Here is an 18,675-nt window from a genome sequence, read left to right as displayed (position 1 = left end):
ATGCTGCTTCACATCTCTGGGAGGCAACCAAGCTGCTTGAACTGATTTTTCTAGTCAGCCCTTTGCCCCATGTGGTCTATTTTGATTCTATCAGCTTATGCCGAGGACGGAGGATACATGCCCTTGAGTGAACACCCAATGCCAATTTGAGTCCATTTTCTTCCCTTGTTTTAGCCAAGCGTGGCTCCTGTCTCAGACTCTCATTGCCTTTCCTTCTGCCACCACAGCTGGTTGCTGTCCTAGAGTTTTATCTCCCCCACTGACTAAAGTACAGGATTGATTTCTGCACTGGGAGGAAAGAATTTAATTGGTGAATAACAGTCACTTTTATTCCCTTGCATTCAGCGAATTTACAAGCTATCTCAGTATTTCAAAAAATAGGGCCTTCAGGCAGGAGTAGCATTGGAATCTGAGCATCAGCCATCTATCTACCTCAAGCACTCAGAGCCCAGTGAAGTTCAGTTGTTACTTAGAAAACCTTAATAGGCACCATGGGACCCTAACACAATCTCTCTTTCACACACAGAAGCAGTCTGCCAACTTTCTAAAGAACAAAGACCCAGTACAGCAGCTCAGCTCTCCACTTTCCTTTCAAGCTCCGTTCCTGTTCATCTAATTTTTGTGTATCCCAAATTAAATTACTTAAGGCATATTCCCCACTAAAATTACAACTAAACTAATGCCATAGAAAAGAGAAATAATTGTCGGTCTTTCTCAGAAATATAGGAATTGAATTAAGTATCAATACTTCTTTTTAAAAGAATATATTGGGGCCCATTGTATCCCAAGATTCAAATAGCAAGCGCAGCCCCTACACTAAGGGGAACAGAGGGAGCCCCTAAAGGCTGTGCCTTCCTGCATGAAAATCCACAAGTTATCACCAGGTCATTCGATATGTCGGCTTAGCCACAGGGCCACCTCAGTTCTGTGCTAGAGAACCAAACAATATCAAACTGCCCTGCATGCTGGTATTGAAAAAAGCCAGCTGTGAATACTAACATACAAAAATAAATACAATGTCATAGGACATGGATCCACTGAACGAAGTAACAGAAGGATTTATTTTGTTCCTTTGATATAGGACGGAGAAAACTCACACTGAAAATCACATAGGAGAGAAGGTGAGTAGTATGAATGTGACATAAACTGAATGGGAATCTTGGAACCTGTGAATGGGAATCAAGGATGAATTAATATCTTTATAAACCTAACGGTCTCATTCCTACCCCTCACTTCCACTCTCACCCCCATTCGTATGCAATTTACAAATAATACTAAATTATACATTTGGTATAAAAATTATCCAGAGATGGATTTCCCCCCATAATGACAACTTATATTACTTCTTGAAATTTCAGTTAATAAATTTCCCTAATATGTTCTTCTGCTGGTGTGCTAGGCATCTGCTAAAAATGCCAGCAGGCTATTTGTTATTTCCACATCAACAGAAATAATAATTAAGAGTATGTGAAGATAAGAACGAAGTCACGCAGAGGTGGTAATTTTTATTGTGGCGGCACTCACGTTGTTGTTGTTGTTGTTGTTGTTGTTGTTGTTGTCATTGTTGTTTTGAGATGTTGTTAAGGATGAGACAGTAAGATAAAATTTTTGGAAGACACTAAGGCTACTCTTAAAAGACAGAAAAGAGACTTTTATAAATAACTAATAATTAATCAACTATGAACGGTTAAGTACAGCCCCCCCCACCCCAAGAATGTGCACTTTGGCATGTAGATTATTTTGAGCTGAAGGCACTTGAGACCCTGCAGGCTCTAGAGAAACTTTTGTCCCTCCCTTAACCACACACAAGAATCTAAATTGAGGGTCTTTCTCAGAATTAGGGTTTTTAGCAGAGATAAACTTTATCTGGGTGACCCATCTATACGACAGGGCAAACATCTAATTACCAAATACTGCTCTTCTTATTGCCTAGTTGAGTGCATTCCTTTCCTCTTAAATCCCAGACCCCTACCCCATCTCCTTAATTCAGAATGACATATACACCTCATTTTGCCTGTCATTGGAATTTCCATGTTTATGTAGATTCCCCATATGTACACCTATTAAATTCTATTTTCTCCTGTTAAGTTACCTCATGTTAATGTGATTCTTAGTCCAGTTAGAAGGACCTTTGAGGGGACAGGAATTATTGCTTCTCAACAACTATAATTTAGAACTGTGCTATATGAGCCAGGCAACATGTTACAGGAAAACAGACACTAGATTCTTCCTTTATTTGGGGAAGGAGGAAAGGTATTAGGGAAAGCTTGGGAAAAAGAAAGCATTTGAACCAGGTCTTTGGTGTTGAGTGGGATTTTGACAATTGAGTGGTTAGAGTAGGAGGACAGGGCCAGGATTAAATTCTAGTAGGATTAGTAAAGCAGAAAATGGAGAAAGCAGGCAGCATACAGGCTGTATCTGTTTGCTATCAATGTTATTAAGGCAACTACTGAATTCTTTTTTTCTGATTTTCTTATAACATAAACTTGTGATCACTAATTTATTCTTCAAAAAGGACCTTTTCACTATAGATTAGCCAGTAGAAGATAAAGATTACATTTTTCTAATGAAGATGACAAAACCGAACCAAAACAAACAAACAAAACCATTAATAGCATTGAGCCACTTCAAATATCCTGAGACAAGTTTAAGCCTTTGCCAACTTACAATGGAACTTCCTTTTAAAATTTTGCCAGAGTGGGGCACCTGGGTGGTTCAGTTGGTTGAACTTCAGACTTTGGCTCAGGTCATGATCTCACAGTTCATGGGTTTGAGCCCCATGTTGGGCTCTGTGCTGACAGTTCAGAGCCTGGAGTCTGCTTCCCTCTCTCTGCTCCTTTCCTGCTCATACTCACTCTATCTCTCTCTCAAAAATAAAGAAACATTAAAAAAAATTTAAATAAAATACAATTTTGCCAGAGTACAAATAATTGTATCTGTTAAGCAGAAGACACAACAAGAACTAACATTCTAAATTTTATGACATAATTCTGACCAACAGAAATGACAGAATAGTAGAAAAAGAGAAGACTTGTTATGAAGATATAGTTTGGGGCCTGCCAATTAAAAATATGTACTTATGGGCAAACATTCTACATCTCTGTTTTACCATATGTATAATGAAATAAAAATGATCTATGTAGGGGAGGAAAAATAATTTTTCCTCTACCCTTCAAGTTTCTTCACTGAGATGCACCCCCCCAATGATATAAGATACATTAACAGGAGAAAAACAAACAGAAGTTTAATAACACATGTACCTCCAGTATACATGAGAGATACTCTGGAAAACTGAGTAACTACCCAAAATGGCCCAAATTACCACCTTAAATTCCATCTTCAGCTAAAGACAAAAGAAGATGTTGGGGTGGTAGGGGCCAGTTATGGGAGATTATCAAGAAAAGCACAGTAAGCAAGGGTAAGGTTGCTATGGAGATTTAAGTCCTTGCCTTCTTCATTAATAGCAGTTGCTAGAGATTTGGAGTCATCCTTCACTTCCTGGTACAGAGAGCGATTTCCCCTATATGTATAAACGTCTCTTACGAAAGGGTAACTTCTACTGTTTTCAGTTTTTCCTGTCTGCTGTTCCCTAAAAATAATCAGCCTAAAATAACTCACGTGCCAAAAAGAAATATTTTGAGGTAGATTCTGCACACCTTCATCTACTTTTCAATGGTGTGCATTGGGCAACTTCTGGTTCAAAGTACATATCTCATATATTGTTGGCATTATTATTATTGAATATATAAAGTCACTAAGCCACCTAAAGTTCATAATAAACACCTAAAGTTAGTCCAGACTTCAGAAAAACAATTCAAACCATTCAGAGAAAAGATGCATATGTCTTTACAGCCATAGATTCTGAACAGAAATAAACATTTAGAGAAATAGAATACAGCAAAAAATAAATAAATAAATAAATTCTAACTTTACAATCTTGACTCAATTTGGTCCATATGCCCATGCTATTTTCTTTTGCTGAATTTTCCTTTTTACTTATTCAAATTATATTATTTAACAAATCAGGCAGGAATTGCTTCCGTATGGCTAATCTAATCTTTGCTTTCTTCCCGCATGGAGCTGTTATTTTCCTTTATTCATTTTTGCATTGTCTCTCTTTCCTCTTTTTTTTTTCTTTTCCTGTTTTATTATTAGAAACCAGTAGTTTGCTGAAACATTGGAGAAAGCACAGAATTCTGGTAACTAATACTGCACCCTGCTCCTGAAAGATACCCCCTTACAGATGTCACTGAGCCACACAAACATGGATAAGGGTAAGAAAAGTGCATCACAAATACCTCATTTGAGTTTCTCCACTCCAAGTAAAGCTAACACTAAGACCTATATGTCATGAAGCTACATCAGCAGCAGTTTCAACTCCCTGAGGACAAGGACCAAAATATCCATTATTGAAGTAAGAAGTCTATTTCCATTTTGCACTTCAGCTCTCTATTTCTGTATAAAAAATACATTAAGAATCATGCAAGTATATACTCTGCTTTTCATTCAGATAATTTTGCATGAATTATCTCAGGGCAAAAATATAATAAGTTAAATCCAAATGCATAAAAAAACTGCAGTGAATAATAAAATGGCACTTAAAGTATAGACTTAGGCTGTCAACATATCCCTCAGTAGTTTACTTTACTATCAACCTAGTAAAGTATATATTAAAAAAAAGTGGTACACTATTTTGCCCTTAAAGGTTAGATTATGACATATACTAAAAGCATGACTGGGGGCGCCTCAGTGGCTCAGTCGGTTAAGCGGCCGACTTCAGCTCAGGTCATGATCTCACGGTCCGTGAGTTCGAGCCCCGCGTCAGGCTCTGTGCTGACAGCTCAGAGCCTGGAGCCCGTTTCAGATTCTGTGTCTCCCTCTCTCTCTGACCCTCCCCTGCTCATGCTCTGTCTCTCTGTCTCAAAAATAAATAAACGTTAAAAAAAATTAAAAAAATAAAAGCATGACTGTTCTCGAAGCATAAAGTTGCATGCCAACATATGTATTCTCTGCCTTCAGTTCTATAAAATGTATATTTAGAGTTGTTATCAGAAATACCAACTGATTGCAATATTCGTAACAATAAAAGAATCATTTTCTAAAATAATGCCCATATCATGGAAACACTAATTTTAGTATTTCCTAAAATTAATGTGGGAGGAAGGGTGTGTCTGTGTGTGTATCTTTAAAGGGTATTACCATGAAAGAGAAAACGTATATACCAAAGTAACAATAAGAAAATGTCTGTATTCAAAAAGAGGTAAAGGTAAAGTAAAAAGGCTCTGTTCTTAGAAAATCATTGACCTCCTTACCCTCCCCACATATGCTCTGATTAGCTCAATAGCAATCTTTATCTAATCCTAAGTCTTCAACCTTGAAAAAGCACTCATCTCTATGCAAAGCAATTAGGGAAAAAGTGTTCCCTGCACAAAGTAGTTTCTCAATAATGATGCTTTGGCCATCCAGAACAACATGGATAGGAGACAGGCATTAATGAGTCAGGTCTGCTGGAAATAGCACACATTTTAGAAATCAAAGGCTTTGCTAGAAAGGGCATAATTCCATCTCTGAAGGTCACAGAGTCCTTCACATTCACTTCATTTCTGGATATTGTATGCTGAAATTACAATCATCCTCCTAAGCCTGGTTAGCATCTGCTGAACCAGGTCAGCAAAAGGAATCCAACTTTAACACAACTGAAATTCTAATTATTTGTACATGGTCATTATTTCTGGGGAAATTATTGCAGGGGCACATATCTGTCTAAATGTGTCCATTGAATTTTTATTTTCTGCTCTTTTGCTCTCAAGCATATTGCCGTTGCTGGAACAACTTACCAAGAAAAACTAAAAAAAATTCTAAATCCTTCAAAAAAAAAAATAGTAAAGCCGGAATACTAGTCTGAAATAGACCTACACTCCCAAACCAAGCATTAGTACTACAATTTATGTTAAATTTTATAATCTTATACTATAGTTTAAATTGAAAGTTCAAGACATGCACTGTAGTTTCTTCCAAAAATGGCCACGATAAGATTTCTGGTCCCATATGCTTTTCCAGAACTTTGCCACTCTCTCACCAAGAGGTGTGGTCTATTTCCCGTCCCTTTGAAATTGAGCAGGACTCTGCCACTGCCTTGACAAAGAGAATATAGGAAGAGGTGTTGTGTGACTTCTGAGAGTAGGTAAAAAAAAAAAAAAAAAAAAAAGGCAATTCAGCCTTTGCTGGTTTCCCTCTCTTTCTCTGGGTATGAGCCTTGGGAGCCTTCTGCCAATTTGTAAGAAGTCCTGCTACCCTAAAGCCATCAAGTTGGCAAGATCACATAGAGTGACAAGAGACAGAGATGCCCAGAGAAACCTTCAAATAATTCCAGTCTGTAGTCTTCAAATCTTTCAGCTGGGTCCTACACATTATGGAGCAGAGACAAACCAGCCCACCATGCATTGAAAATATTTCTGACCCACAGAATCGCTGAAAATAATAAATGATGTTTTGTGTTACTAAAGTTTTAGGAAGTTTTATTATACCATTATAATAATTAGAACACTTCCATAAAAGAAATAAAGAGCAGAGGTGCCTGGATGACTCAGTTAGCATCCCACTCCACTCAGGTCATGATCTGGTGGTTCGTGGGTTTGAGCCCGTGTCAGGCTTCATGCTAACAGCTCAGAGTCTACAGCCTGCTTTGGATTCTGTGTCTCCCCCTCTCTCTGCCCCTCCCTCGCTCTCTCTCTCTCTCCTTCTTTCTCTCAAAAACAAATAAACATTTAAAAAATTTAATAAGAAAATGTATTAATTATTGAAAAAGAAATATAGAGCAAACTTGGGGCAAATGTTCCATTTACTGCATCTGACTCTTGCCTTCATTTTTACTGCCTTTGAAGAATAGTGTAAACTTTCCAAATCAGTATTCAATTCCTTAATGAAATAGAACTGCATGTCCTATCAAATATACAAATATGAATGATATAATGCCCATTAAATACTTTGAACCTTCATTAAGATCAAAGTATATGTAAAATATTCCCAAAGGAGACCGAAAGATCTGCCACTTGCCCACATTTTCTGGGACAACACCCATCACACCTCTTCCCATACATATACACACTACCTTTGATATGGCCAACAGATAAAACAAAAGACAAGATAGATACATGTCTCTCTTATTCTTCATTCTTACATCCAAATGTAGGAGCCAAAGGTAGGCTGCCTCTAAATGGGCCACTTTGACATATTGATTATTTCAAATAAAAGTTACTTAAGAGACAGTCTAGGAAAGAAAGACACTCAGGCCCTTCTCTGTACCCCTGGAAACAGGAAATAAAACTCTCATGTGAAAGGTACCCTCCCTGAAGCAAGAAATAAAGAGACATCTTTATCATCAGAGATGGGAAATTTAGAGCTGAGAAGGCTGTATAAACAACCTTTATTTACTTCTTACCAATTTATGCCAAAACCCAAATTCTGTTTAAAATTCCTTACTAATTGGAGCTGCCAAAGTTAAGTTTTCTTTGTTTTGTCAAGTCCTCACAGATGTATTGTCTCTTTGTCTAAAAAGTACAAAAACTTCCAGCCTTAGTCATTTCTTTAGGATTTAATTTCATTATTGAGCCCCTGTGCACATGTAATAAAACTTTGGTTCTCTGTTAATCTCTCCCTCTGGAAGATGCTGAGGGTAAAGAAAAAGCTTTCCCTGCCTTCACAACATTCCAGCTTCTTGTCCCTGAGAGTAAAGTCCAAGCAAGAGAAATTAGTAACTTGAGGGGACTGTCAGAAGAAATTGATAACCTTCAATGACAAATCTCTAAACAGAGAGAAGTAATAGTTTAATGAAAGATTTGCTCATTACCTAACTTTCAATTAAAAAATGAAGGTTGACACCAAAGTTTTGCAACTCTTACATATTTGCAATCATCATCATAGTGACAGATTTTTTTAAGGATGTATTAAGCACAGACACTTCCTCAAAGAATTTCAGGGAATAAGAAAAATGATAGTCTTAATTTCTCTGAAACTAATGTTTTATTAATCTTGTAAGTCTGAAAAACTGTTCATCTGAAAACAATCTCATTTATAATAGCATTAAAAAAGAACAAAATACTTAGGAATAAATTTGACCAACGAGGTAAAAGATCTATCCACTGAAAATTATAAGATCAGTGAAAGAAGTTGAAGAAGAAGCAAATAAATAGAAAGATATGCTATGCTCTAAATTAGAAAAATTCATGTTGTTAAAATGTACACACTATATAAAGTGATCTACAGATTTAATTCAATTCCTATCAAAATTCTAAAGTCATTTTTCACAGAAATAAAAAAAAATCCTAAAATTTGTAAGAATCACAAAAGACCCTGAAGAGCCAAAGCAATTGTGAGAAGAGCAAAGCTGTAGGCATCACACTTCCTGACTTCAAACAATATTACAAACTACCGTAATCAAAACAGTATGGTAGCAGCATAGGGGTACACACATAGACCAACAGAACAGAATCAGAACCTAGAAATAAATCCACACATACATGGTTAATTAATTTATGACAAATGAGCCAAGAATATTCAGTAGGGAAAGGATAGTCTTTTTAATAAATGGTGTTAGAAAAACTGGATTGCCACATGCAAAAGAGTGAAACTGGACATTTTTGTGAAATCACACACACATATATATATTATATATGTATGTCATATATATATATATATGTATATATATATATACACAAAGATACATATAATGGGATATTATTTAGCCTTAAAAAGAAGGAAATCATGTTATTTGTGGCAATATTGATGAAAATGGAGAGCATTATGCTAAGTGAAATAAGGCAAACAAAGAAAGATGAATACTGCATGGTATCACTCATAAGTGGAACTTTTAAACAAAAGGTCAAATTCATAGAAACAAAGTGGAAAAGTAATTGCTAAGGGCTGGAGGAGGTTGGTAGAACGGTACAAACTTTCAATTATAAGATGTATAAGGTTTGAGTATCTAATGTGTGACTATAGTTGATAATATTATATTGTATAATTGAAATTTGCTAAGAGAGTAGAACCTAAATATTCTCACACACACAAACTCACACAGACTCACCCTATGGCACATCAACAAGTCCCAGAACATGTGCTGAGGCATCCCCAGGGCCAGCGGTACCAGAGAGCTCTGTGTGAATATGAAGAGTGTCAGAAGCAGGGTGTGGAGTGTGTGTCTGCCTGCCTCCTTCACAAAAGGAGACTGAGGGAAGACCAGACGGACAGCTCCAGGCCACCTCGCCTGAGAGAAGCCTTCTGGGAACCTGCATCCAGCAATGACAATGCAACTGTGAGTGACAGTGATGACAGCATGACAGACCTCTAACCACCGGAATTGTTCACCAGAAAGGACCTGGGAGGGACTGAGCATGGCGACAGCACCAATGACTTTTTGACAGAAGAGGAGGACAAGAAGCCATGACACCCAACAGAGAAAGGCCCTGGGGACAGAGAAGAGATGGAAATGGACTAGGAACTGGTCCTCAAGCATGGGAAGAGATAGTTGGGTTCACTGAAAAAGTTCAAAAGTCATCACCGTACACCTAAGAGCTCCAGCTCTTTTAAACAGTCATGTTAATAAACGGCTGCTGGAGAAAAACAATAAATAAATAAATAAATAAATAAATAAATAAATAAATAAATAAATAAATAATTGTTATAATGTATATGTATATCAAATCACCACAATGTACATATTGAATATCTTACTACTTTTCAATTATAAATCAAAAACTGAGAAGTTATTTAAAGAAAAACAATAAACTACCTTATGGTTATTCTGCAAATATTATAGAGCGACTAAAATGTGAAGTGGGAAATTCTAGGTATTTTGGGGTATGAGGAATCTTTCAGAGAAGTATAGTACAGGAGATAAGGTCTTCCCATAAATAACATAGAAAATGACGAAATAAAGAAAAACAGATAGGGTTTTTCAGATATTAGAGAGATTGCTTCCATATGTAGGAGAACAGTCATGAAAGGTCTCATCAATGGATAGCAAACTGAATATTTGGGGAAGAAAATTCCGTGAAGAAAAATTAACATGTATAAAAGCTCAGAATTTGGAAAACATCATTGAGATCAAGAGTGGATAAAATGGAAATGGGATTGGAAAGGTAAAATAGGATTAATATTAAGGGGCAATATTAAGGTGGGAGATTGGAGTCTTTGAATGATAGGAAAAGTTTGAATTTATTATTTAAGAAACAGAAAACAATTGAAGATTTCTGAACAAGGGAATGACATAATATGGGTTGTACTTCAAGAACAGTGATGCCTTTTGCTTATATGGCACTTTATCATTAAAAAGCATCCCAATGTATTTTATCTCATGTTTGTATCACAAACCTCTGTGAGGCATGTAGAGAAGAGATTATTATCAAATAATCCACCCCAAATCATAGTGTTATTTGGTGGCATAAGCCAGACTCAGAGCCAAGCTGTTACTAAGGTACAGCAGCAGGCTCTCTACTAAAATGCAAAGTGAGCTAGTTGGTGGTGTATGAAGACGAACTGACAAGTCAGGGAGGCTGTGAAATAATCCCTGTGAAAGATGATCAAAGTGGGGACAAGATGAGACTTGTCTCCGTGATACAGGAAGCAAAATTATCCAGGCAGAAGAATTTAAACGGCATTCTTCACTGAAAAGCAGCAATTGTAAAACCGTTGAATTTTGTTTCATATGTACTGCCTTCAGTAAATCATCCTATGACTCTCCAGTTTATGAAAAGAGACTTTATGAAGCTCTTAGTAACTAAATTACCAGCATAGAAAATTAAATGGAAAATATACACATTCCTTACTACAAAATAAAATCTTAACAAATTCTTATTTCAGGAAGTTTATTTTAACACTGGATTATGAAAATATCATGCTCTGACATTTACAGTGGAATGATATCAAAGCACAGTATTACAAAGGTTTTAAAATATTCAAAACATTCTAACAAGAGTAAAATTCTCCTTTGTATTCACTTCAATCACCATAAGGAAAATCACCACAAGGTAAAAGGATAAAGCGCTTCTTTTTCTTTCTCCTAAACCTTAAAACAATTCAAAAAAGTTCCATCAACAGTTTGGACTTATACATACAGATCTAATTAAAAAGCCTAGAAGTGCAGGCCAAGCTAAGTCTTAAGCATTTGAAATTGCTAAAAATCAATACGAAATTAACATGGTAAACTATGGTTAGTCTTGAAGATCTTTGCAAATTTACAAAATGCTTCCAAATCATGGCAGCTCATCTCAAATGTTCCAAGGAAGCAAGACAGTTTTGCCATATTTCTATTTTCCCATGAATGGTAATGATAATTATTCCCCCTTCCTCCTGAGTGGCTTGTGCTGTGCCTTATGACAAAGGGGGAAAACAATGATTTATAAACATTGGGCCAAAGAGAAACAGGGCCAAATGGATATACCTGAGCACCAAGAGTCCCCAGGGCAGAATAAATGTCCAGGATTTCCACAGAGTATGGGCAGAGTTTCAAGAGCTATTTGAACAGAAAATGAACTAAAACAATTAAAATGTTGATGCATTTTAACTGACACAAAATCACCTTCTCTCCTTCTTAACAACTCTGCCAAAGCTATCTTCACAAGCAAATGTCAGGAGGCACAGTTCATAGTTAAGTCGACAATCAAACAAGAACAGCTGCATGTGTCTGGCACATTGGAGACTCCGAGAGCATTTACTAAACAGACAACCTAGGAGCCACATATGCTAAGTAAGGACAGTACCCACCTTGAAGTTCATGAGAAGATATTCTACCAAAGTCCAAGAGAAAGGGGAAAGAATGTTTACTCCCAGGAATGAAAGTATTCACACTGGCACGCGTGTGAGCCTCATCCTGTGACACTCAGAGCTCTTAGTGCATTCATTTTCAATCTCTCCCAGATGCAACTTTATAGGTCGGAAATACCTAATGCTGGATATGCTAAGTGGGCCCTTCTGTCTGTAACAAGACCACCAACTGTACTGAAGGAAGTGCCTCAAATAATGAGGGAGAGAAGTGCCATCAGTGTTTCTCCCTTTATTGTAATACTATCACGGTCACTTTACCACTCAGATACCATTTTTTAAAAAGAACTCATTGAACACCGCAGAACATACTCTTCTGCCTACTGAAAAGTATGCTGATTGGAACTCAATTGGCTTAATCTTTTTAGTGTTTTGATCTTAAGGGTTTTTATTCATCTCAGGCTTTTCTATCAAGAAAGATATTCTTGTATGATCCCTGTTCATCAACTAATTGGCTTGACTTGAAAGTCACTACATCTCTGTGTAAGTTCTTCTATTTGCAAGATGTTAAAAGGATTATAAAATCTATAATGTAAACTGCTGAAAAAAATTTTAAACTTCATTGTTAAGACTGTGGTTCATCTACATTTTATTTTTTTAATTCCTGTTAATTTTCAATACATCCATCATATTCTTTCCCAAGTATATATCAAATATCAACGAAAGCTTCATGTGTTCAGAGTCAAGAAAGAATTGCAACTTTCCTCCTGAATTCCTTGTCTAGGATGTTGGTTATTTTCACTTATACTTTGACCTTGATAAACTGTCTCAGCACACTCATAATAAACATAATCTCTTCAAAGAGGCATAAATCAGCTGATCAACATGCCAACTACAGTGAATAACAAGGGATAAATGAGCCTGTTGAAAAAATACCCAGAATGATGCCACTAGTGATAAGGAATTGCAGTAAGTGTATTAAAATGAGATGACCACTGTAGGGGGGAACCTGGCTGGCTCAGTCAGGTGGAGCAAGCTCTTGATCTTAGAGTCGTGAGTTTGAACCCTACGTTGGGTGTAAAGATTAAATACAAAATTCTTAAAAACAAATAAAAAATAAAATAAAATGACCACTATCGTGTTTATATCTCATAGCTATCCCATGTTGATAGGGCACAGATATCTGTCAATATCAATATCACATGCCCCAGTGTTTTGCTGGAGGGTTTCCATACAACAAGTTAAGGTACAACTTCAGCCCAAACTCTCCCCAACCATACTTCTTCTCTTTCCCTTCACCTATTTTCACAGGTAGAATGCTGATGGTAGCTGGCCTCAGAAACAGTTCCTGAGTATAAATATCAAACATTACACAGAAGGAATCCCTGTTTGATGTGATGTAGGTACGTCAGATCTGATGACTTCCCTGATGAAAACACTAACAGATTCCACAGTTAGTTTTCACAATAAAATCCTGGCTCCTTCCAATGGCTCACAAGCCCTGAGTGGTCTGACTCGGGCCACACCAGCCTTCCTCCTGTACCCCTAGTGGCCATTTATAACTTTGAAATAAAAATAATAGCTACCTCAAAGGATGCTTTAAACATTAATGGAAGTTCATATTCATAAAGGACTGGGAAGTATGTCTGATACATACTAAGTGTTTTGCTGATTGTTCCTCCCTCTAGGTTTGTGTATTTTCTGTCTGCTTTATTAGGAATGTAATTATGCTAGCTCTTAGCTAAACTGGCCACTCCTCAGAGAAGCCTTCCCAAACGTCTTATCCAAAGAAGCAAAACCACTCACCTTGACAGGTTACCCTTTCTCTCAATGCCTTCATTGCTTTCTGTCATTATCTCCTTCTTATATTTCTTTCCTTTCATTCTGTCATTTCTTATTATGACACAAGCTCCATGAGGGCAGAGACCCTGCTTCCTTTTGAATCTCTCGTTCTTGACATAGAACTTGAACATATATTGGGTATTTGTCTAAATATGTGTTTAGTTAATTAGTTAATGGGATCATGAGATCTGGATCCCAATTTCATTATTTGGAAAGTCTCCTAATTCCTCAGAGTTTCAATTATCTCATTTATAATTAAAGATAATTACTACTTCTCTACCTGTGCTTCAGTTGGAAATGCAAATTGGCTAATCTACATGAAAGTGCTATAGAAACTGTAAATATTACTCAAATATTAGTTGTTACTTTAAAGAAACAAGCTAAAACAGTAGAATAAGTATTAGATCGCAAGTCAAAAGCCTAAATGCAACTTCCTTCCAGTCTTTATTCTGAGACTCTGAGTAAACGTACTTCCCTGAGCATCTGATTCTTCATTAAAGAAGGATGGTAATGTGGTTTTATGAGAATTACATGACTGATCTAGACAATCATAAAAGTCGTGTGAATATGTATAAAAGGTTACTTACAAATTAGTGGAATCATACCAAGACAGTCTTCCCATTCCCCTCACGTTGATTATACTTTAGACAGGCATCTCTTTGACTATAAGCCCTGATTTCCCTTTCTTAGGGCATTTTTTTTTAGAAAACTTGCAATTGTAAATTCTTTCTCTGAGAGAAATCTTCTCTGAGCCTCTTGTAACCCAAAGATATTTTCCTCTAAGACTTGGGAACCATTCACTTGAGAAGTAATCATCAACAAAGATACTACTCCTAACTCTGAGTTCCGTAGGAAGGTAGGAGCCTAATTTTGATGAGCAACAATTAGCAAACACAGATTGTCTAATCACATTGACCAGTGTCCTCAGGTATGTTTCCATGAATTCACTCCAGTGCTTAAAAACTCTTCTACATTTTATTTCAACAGAATTTAGTTCACTGTCGCCTTTATTCCAATAACCTCAATTCCTATTACAATAGAATAAAGACTTCCTTTAAACTGTCTGGTGAAATTTTTCTTTAAACAAATTATAGGAGTGTAAACAATGGCTCCTTTGGATTAGATTGAGTTTATCACAAACTCCACCAAAACAATCTGGATCAGACTGAGTCGTGACCATCTCTCTCAAACTTTTCTATCCTCAGGAGTATATTTTTAGAGCAGTTTTAGGTTCACAGTAAAATGGAGAGAAATATATAGAGATTTCTCAAATAATGTCCTGCCCCCACACATGCATAGCATCCCCTGTTATCAACATCCTCTACTAGGGTGATACATTTGTTACAACTGATGAACCTACATGGATACATCATAATCACCCAAAGTCCATAGTTTATCTTAGGATTCACTCTTGGTGTTGTACATTCTATAGACTTGGGCAAATGTATAATGAAATGTATACAGCATTATAGAATCATACAGAGTATTGTCACTGCCCTAAAAATTCACTGTGCTCTGCCTATTGATTCCTCCTTCCTCCACTCCCTGCCCTAACCCCTGGCAACTTGGGTTTTACTGTTTCCACAGTTTTGCCTTTTCCAGAATGTCATATAATTGGAATCGTACAGTGTGTAGCCTTTTCAGATTGGCTCCTTTTACTTAGTAATATGCATTTATGCTTCTCTGTGTCTTTTCATGACTTGATAGTTCACTTCTTCTTAGTGTTAAATAATATTCTATTGTGTAAGATATACCAGTTTATTTATCCATTTGCCTAATGAAGGACTTGTGGTTGCTTCCATGTTTTGGCAATTCATGTGCACGTTTTTGTATGGACATAAATTTTAACTCCTTAGGGAAAACACCAAGGAGTGAAATTGCTAATCACATGACAAGTGTATGATTAGTGTCAGAGGCACCTGAGTGGCTCAGTCAGGTAAGCATCTGACTCTTGATTTCGGCTCAGGTCACGATCTCATGGTTCATGAGATCAAGCCCCACATTGGGTTATGCTCTGAGAGTGCAGGGCCTGCTTGGGCTTCTCTCTCTTCCTCTCTCTCTGTCCCTCCCTCACTTTCTCTGTCTCTCAAAATAAATAACTAAACTTTAAAAAAAGAAAGAAACTGTCAAACTGTCTTCCAAAATGGCTGTGCCATTTTGCATTCCCATCAGCAATAAATGAGAGTCTTTGTTGCTCCCTCTTCTTGCCAGCATTTGGTGGTGTTAGTGTCCTGAATTTTGGGCATTCTCACTGTAAACTGATAATTCACTGTTGTTTTAATTTGCATTTTTCTGATGACATACAATGTGAAGCATCTTTTCACATGCTTATTTGTCATATTTGGTCATCCTTCAATCTTTTCTCATCTTCTCATTTCTATGTCAAATACATCTAAAAGACCATCACCTCCAAGTTTCTCCTTAAAATTTATGTTCACGTGCAGATAATTTGATGACAGTGATTGTTCAGTTTGATTGTAAAATCTTTGTAACACTTGTCATTGTTGTCATTCAACATAACTCATTTCAGTGCCTCAGTCTCTGCTCCTGTGAAATGAGTAAGCTGGATCAAACAATTCCTTTCCAGTCGTGTTATTTGGGGAATCTAAAATGTTTTTCAGAGGCTTTCTCAATTATCTTGATACTGCATCTATAATCCCTTTGGATGCTTAAGGGAAGATACAGGGATGATAAGCCCTCTATCCAGAACATGCAATGTAACTGCCCTACATAATTTTTTAAGGTTTGAAATGTATGGATTTTTACAATTTTCTTCCCATCATTACTACTATCCTGAAACTATATTTACTAGCAATCTACTTAAACCTCTCTGGGATAAATTCAGCTCTGAATGACACATGGTGAAACCAATTTTAAATACTGGATGTCAAAATTAAATCGACACTTATTTAGCAGGAAATTATGACACTGCTTTAAATTTCCAAAGATTTCTGTTGCTCTTTTTAGAAGTTATCAGTCCTAGGAAAAATATCACATTGTTGTCCTGGATTTGTTCTGAATTCAGACTTACTCATCTCATACCTTGCCTGTGGGTCTCCCCAGTTCCTGAACTTCTCTGCTCAGAGTATCCCTAAGTTTAGAACCATTAAAGCATCTGCTTTCAGGAGACACATTCGGAATTTCCAGACAGAAATACCCATGAAAATCAAACCAAAGGTGAGTATCAGAGTAAATCAGATTTATATTTGACTCAGTGACTGATTTTCATTTGATCAACTGCCTGATTTCTTTATCATCGTTTTGCAGGTGAGCCACCGTTAAATGTCATGGTTGCTTTATGTCAAAACAAAGTGAAAATCTGTTACTATCAATCTGTGAACATAAATTCAAATATAGTAAGAACTTCCTTGAGAACCTATGATAAAATCTTAGCTTTTCAAAGAACTAATCAGTACAAACAGAACATAAAGAATGCCCTCCATGTTTCATTTGATTTTCCATTTTGCAACCATTTGATAGTGACTGTCTTTTTGATATCACAAACAGTTAGCAGACGAGTATAGAAGAAACAGTTATTCCTTAGATATAAATATTATGGGTTAAGCTCACTGCAAATCAATGTAATACAAGAATCTTAAAGAAACAAATTACAAAGAGCTCCAAAAGAAGCAGACACTTCATATTGAACCATATAATATAAAGTAACATTTAAATGGTTTCAAATGACTTATTCCTTTTTAAAAAAATAATTCTAAGTAATCTTTTAGATTACCAGGATATATTCCCAAAAAAATCTTAATAATTACTTACACTTATTCATTAGGAATCAGAAAAAAGAAAACATATCTAGCATTTACTGAACATATACATTGCTCATTTATTCCTCAAACAGCCTTACAAGGGAAGAACTGCTACTTTCATTTTATAGATGAGAAAACTAAGGCTTGGAGTGCCTAAATAGAACTTATCCAAGGAAATAAAATAGAAATGTTAGAGCCACATTTGAAATTAGTTCCGTTTAACTCAAAACCTATCCTTTTTTCTTTATACTACACTGCCTCTGGCATTAAAAGAATGTTCTACTATCAGGAGAATAGAGGCAATGTTAAAAAGAAAACATCCAATCTTGGTGATACATGTGATCTGTCCTTCAGTTTCAGCAAAATGGGAGGACTGAAGTGAAGCCTAGGTTTGATTTAGAGGCTTTGCTGTGTTGTTTCATTAGACAGGGGAACTACCAAGCAGTACGTTTTATATGGTTTCCATGAAAAAGGATTTTGGGACTTGATAATGGAGGTAATTGTGCGTTTTGAAATAGATTAAACATTTTGAAATAGATTAAAGAGATAACAGTGAGAAATCAAACATCTCCGTGCAAATATAATGGCAGCCCATGTTCCTGGCACAGATTTTTCTTAGGAGTTTGCAGACATAACTACAATTCAGGGCCAGAGATAACTCTTTAGTTACAGATGCCATAGTGAAATTTGTTTCTGTAGCCACATTTATGAAACCCAATTGCCACTTTGTCCATACCCCTGGAAGAAAGACCTTCTACAATATTTGGTTGTTTTTCCTAAAGCAATGTTCTAAATTTATTGCTCGCAAACTCAATGACCTTAAAAAGAAACTCTCAGTGCTGCCTGAAATTAGTGAACATTGGAATTAGATGTTGTTACTTTAAAACTCATCTTGTATTTCCAGACTCATTGCCTACGACTCTCTCACGTGGACTCTTGTCTAGCAAATGGAGGTTAATAACTATCCTAAACCCAATCCATCCTTGAATTTGTTCATGCTGCTCTCCCTACCTGAAATAGTCATTTCCCACTGTAATACTACCACCAGTACTGCCTGAAGAATCCCTAGATTATCACTATTACTTGCAAATAATAGAAAATCCAAATGGGGTGCCTGGGTGGCTCAGTCGGTTGAGTGTCCCACTCTTGATTTTGACTCAGGTCATAATCCCAGGGTCGTGAGATGGAGCCTGGTATCGGGCTCCGCACTGAGCATGGAGCCTACTTAAGATTCATTTTCTCTCTCTCTCTCTCTCTCTCTCTCTCTCTCTCACTCTACCCCTCTCCCCCACTTGTGTGCCCTATGTCTAAA

General features: G+C 36.6%; 1 pseudogene; it reads left to right on the top strand.

The window, feature by feature from the left end:
• Positions 1-8,937: 8,937 nt before the first annotated feature.
• On the top strand, positions 8,938-9,653 carry LOC122475259 (annotated as a pseudogene).
• The last annotated feature ends 9,022 nt before the right edge of the window (positions 9,654-18,675 follow it).

This window comes from Prionailurus bengalensis, chromosome A1 (genome assembly GCF_016509475.1).
Source record: "Prionailurus bengalensis isolate Pbe53 chromosome A1, Fcat_Pben_1.1_paternal_pri, whole genome shotgun sequence".
NCBI classification, from domain to species: domain Eukaryota; kingdom Metazoa; phylum Chordata; class Mammalia; order Carnivora; family Felidae; genus Prionailurus; species Prionailurus bengalensis.
Note: the sequence above shows the minus strand (reverse complement) of the source record. Positions and strands in the feature narration are given on the sequence as shown.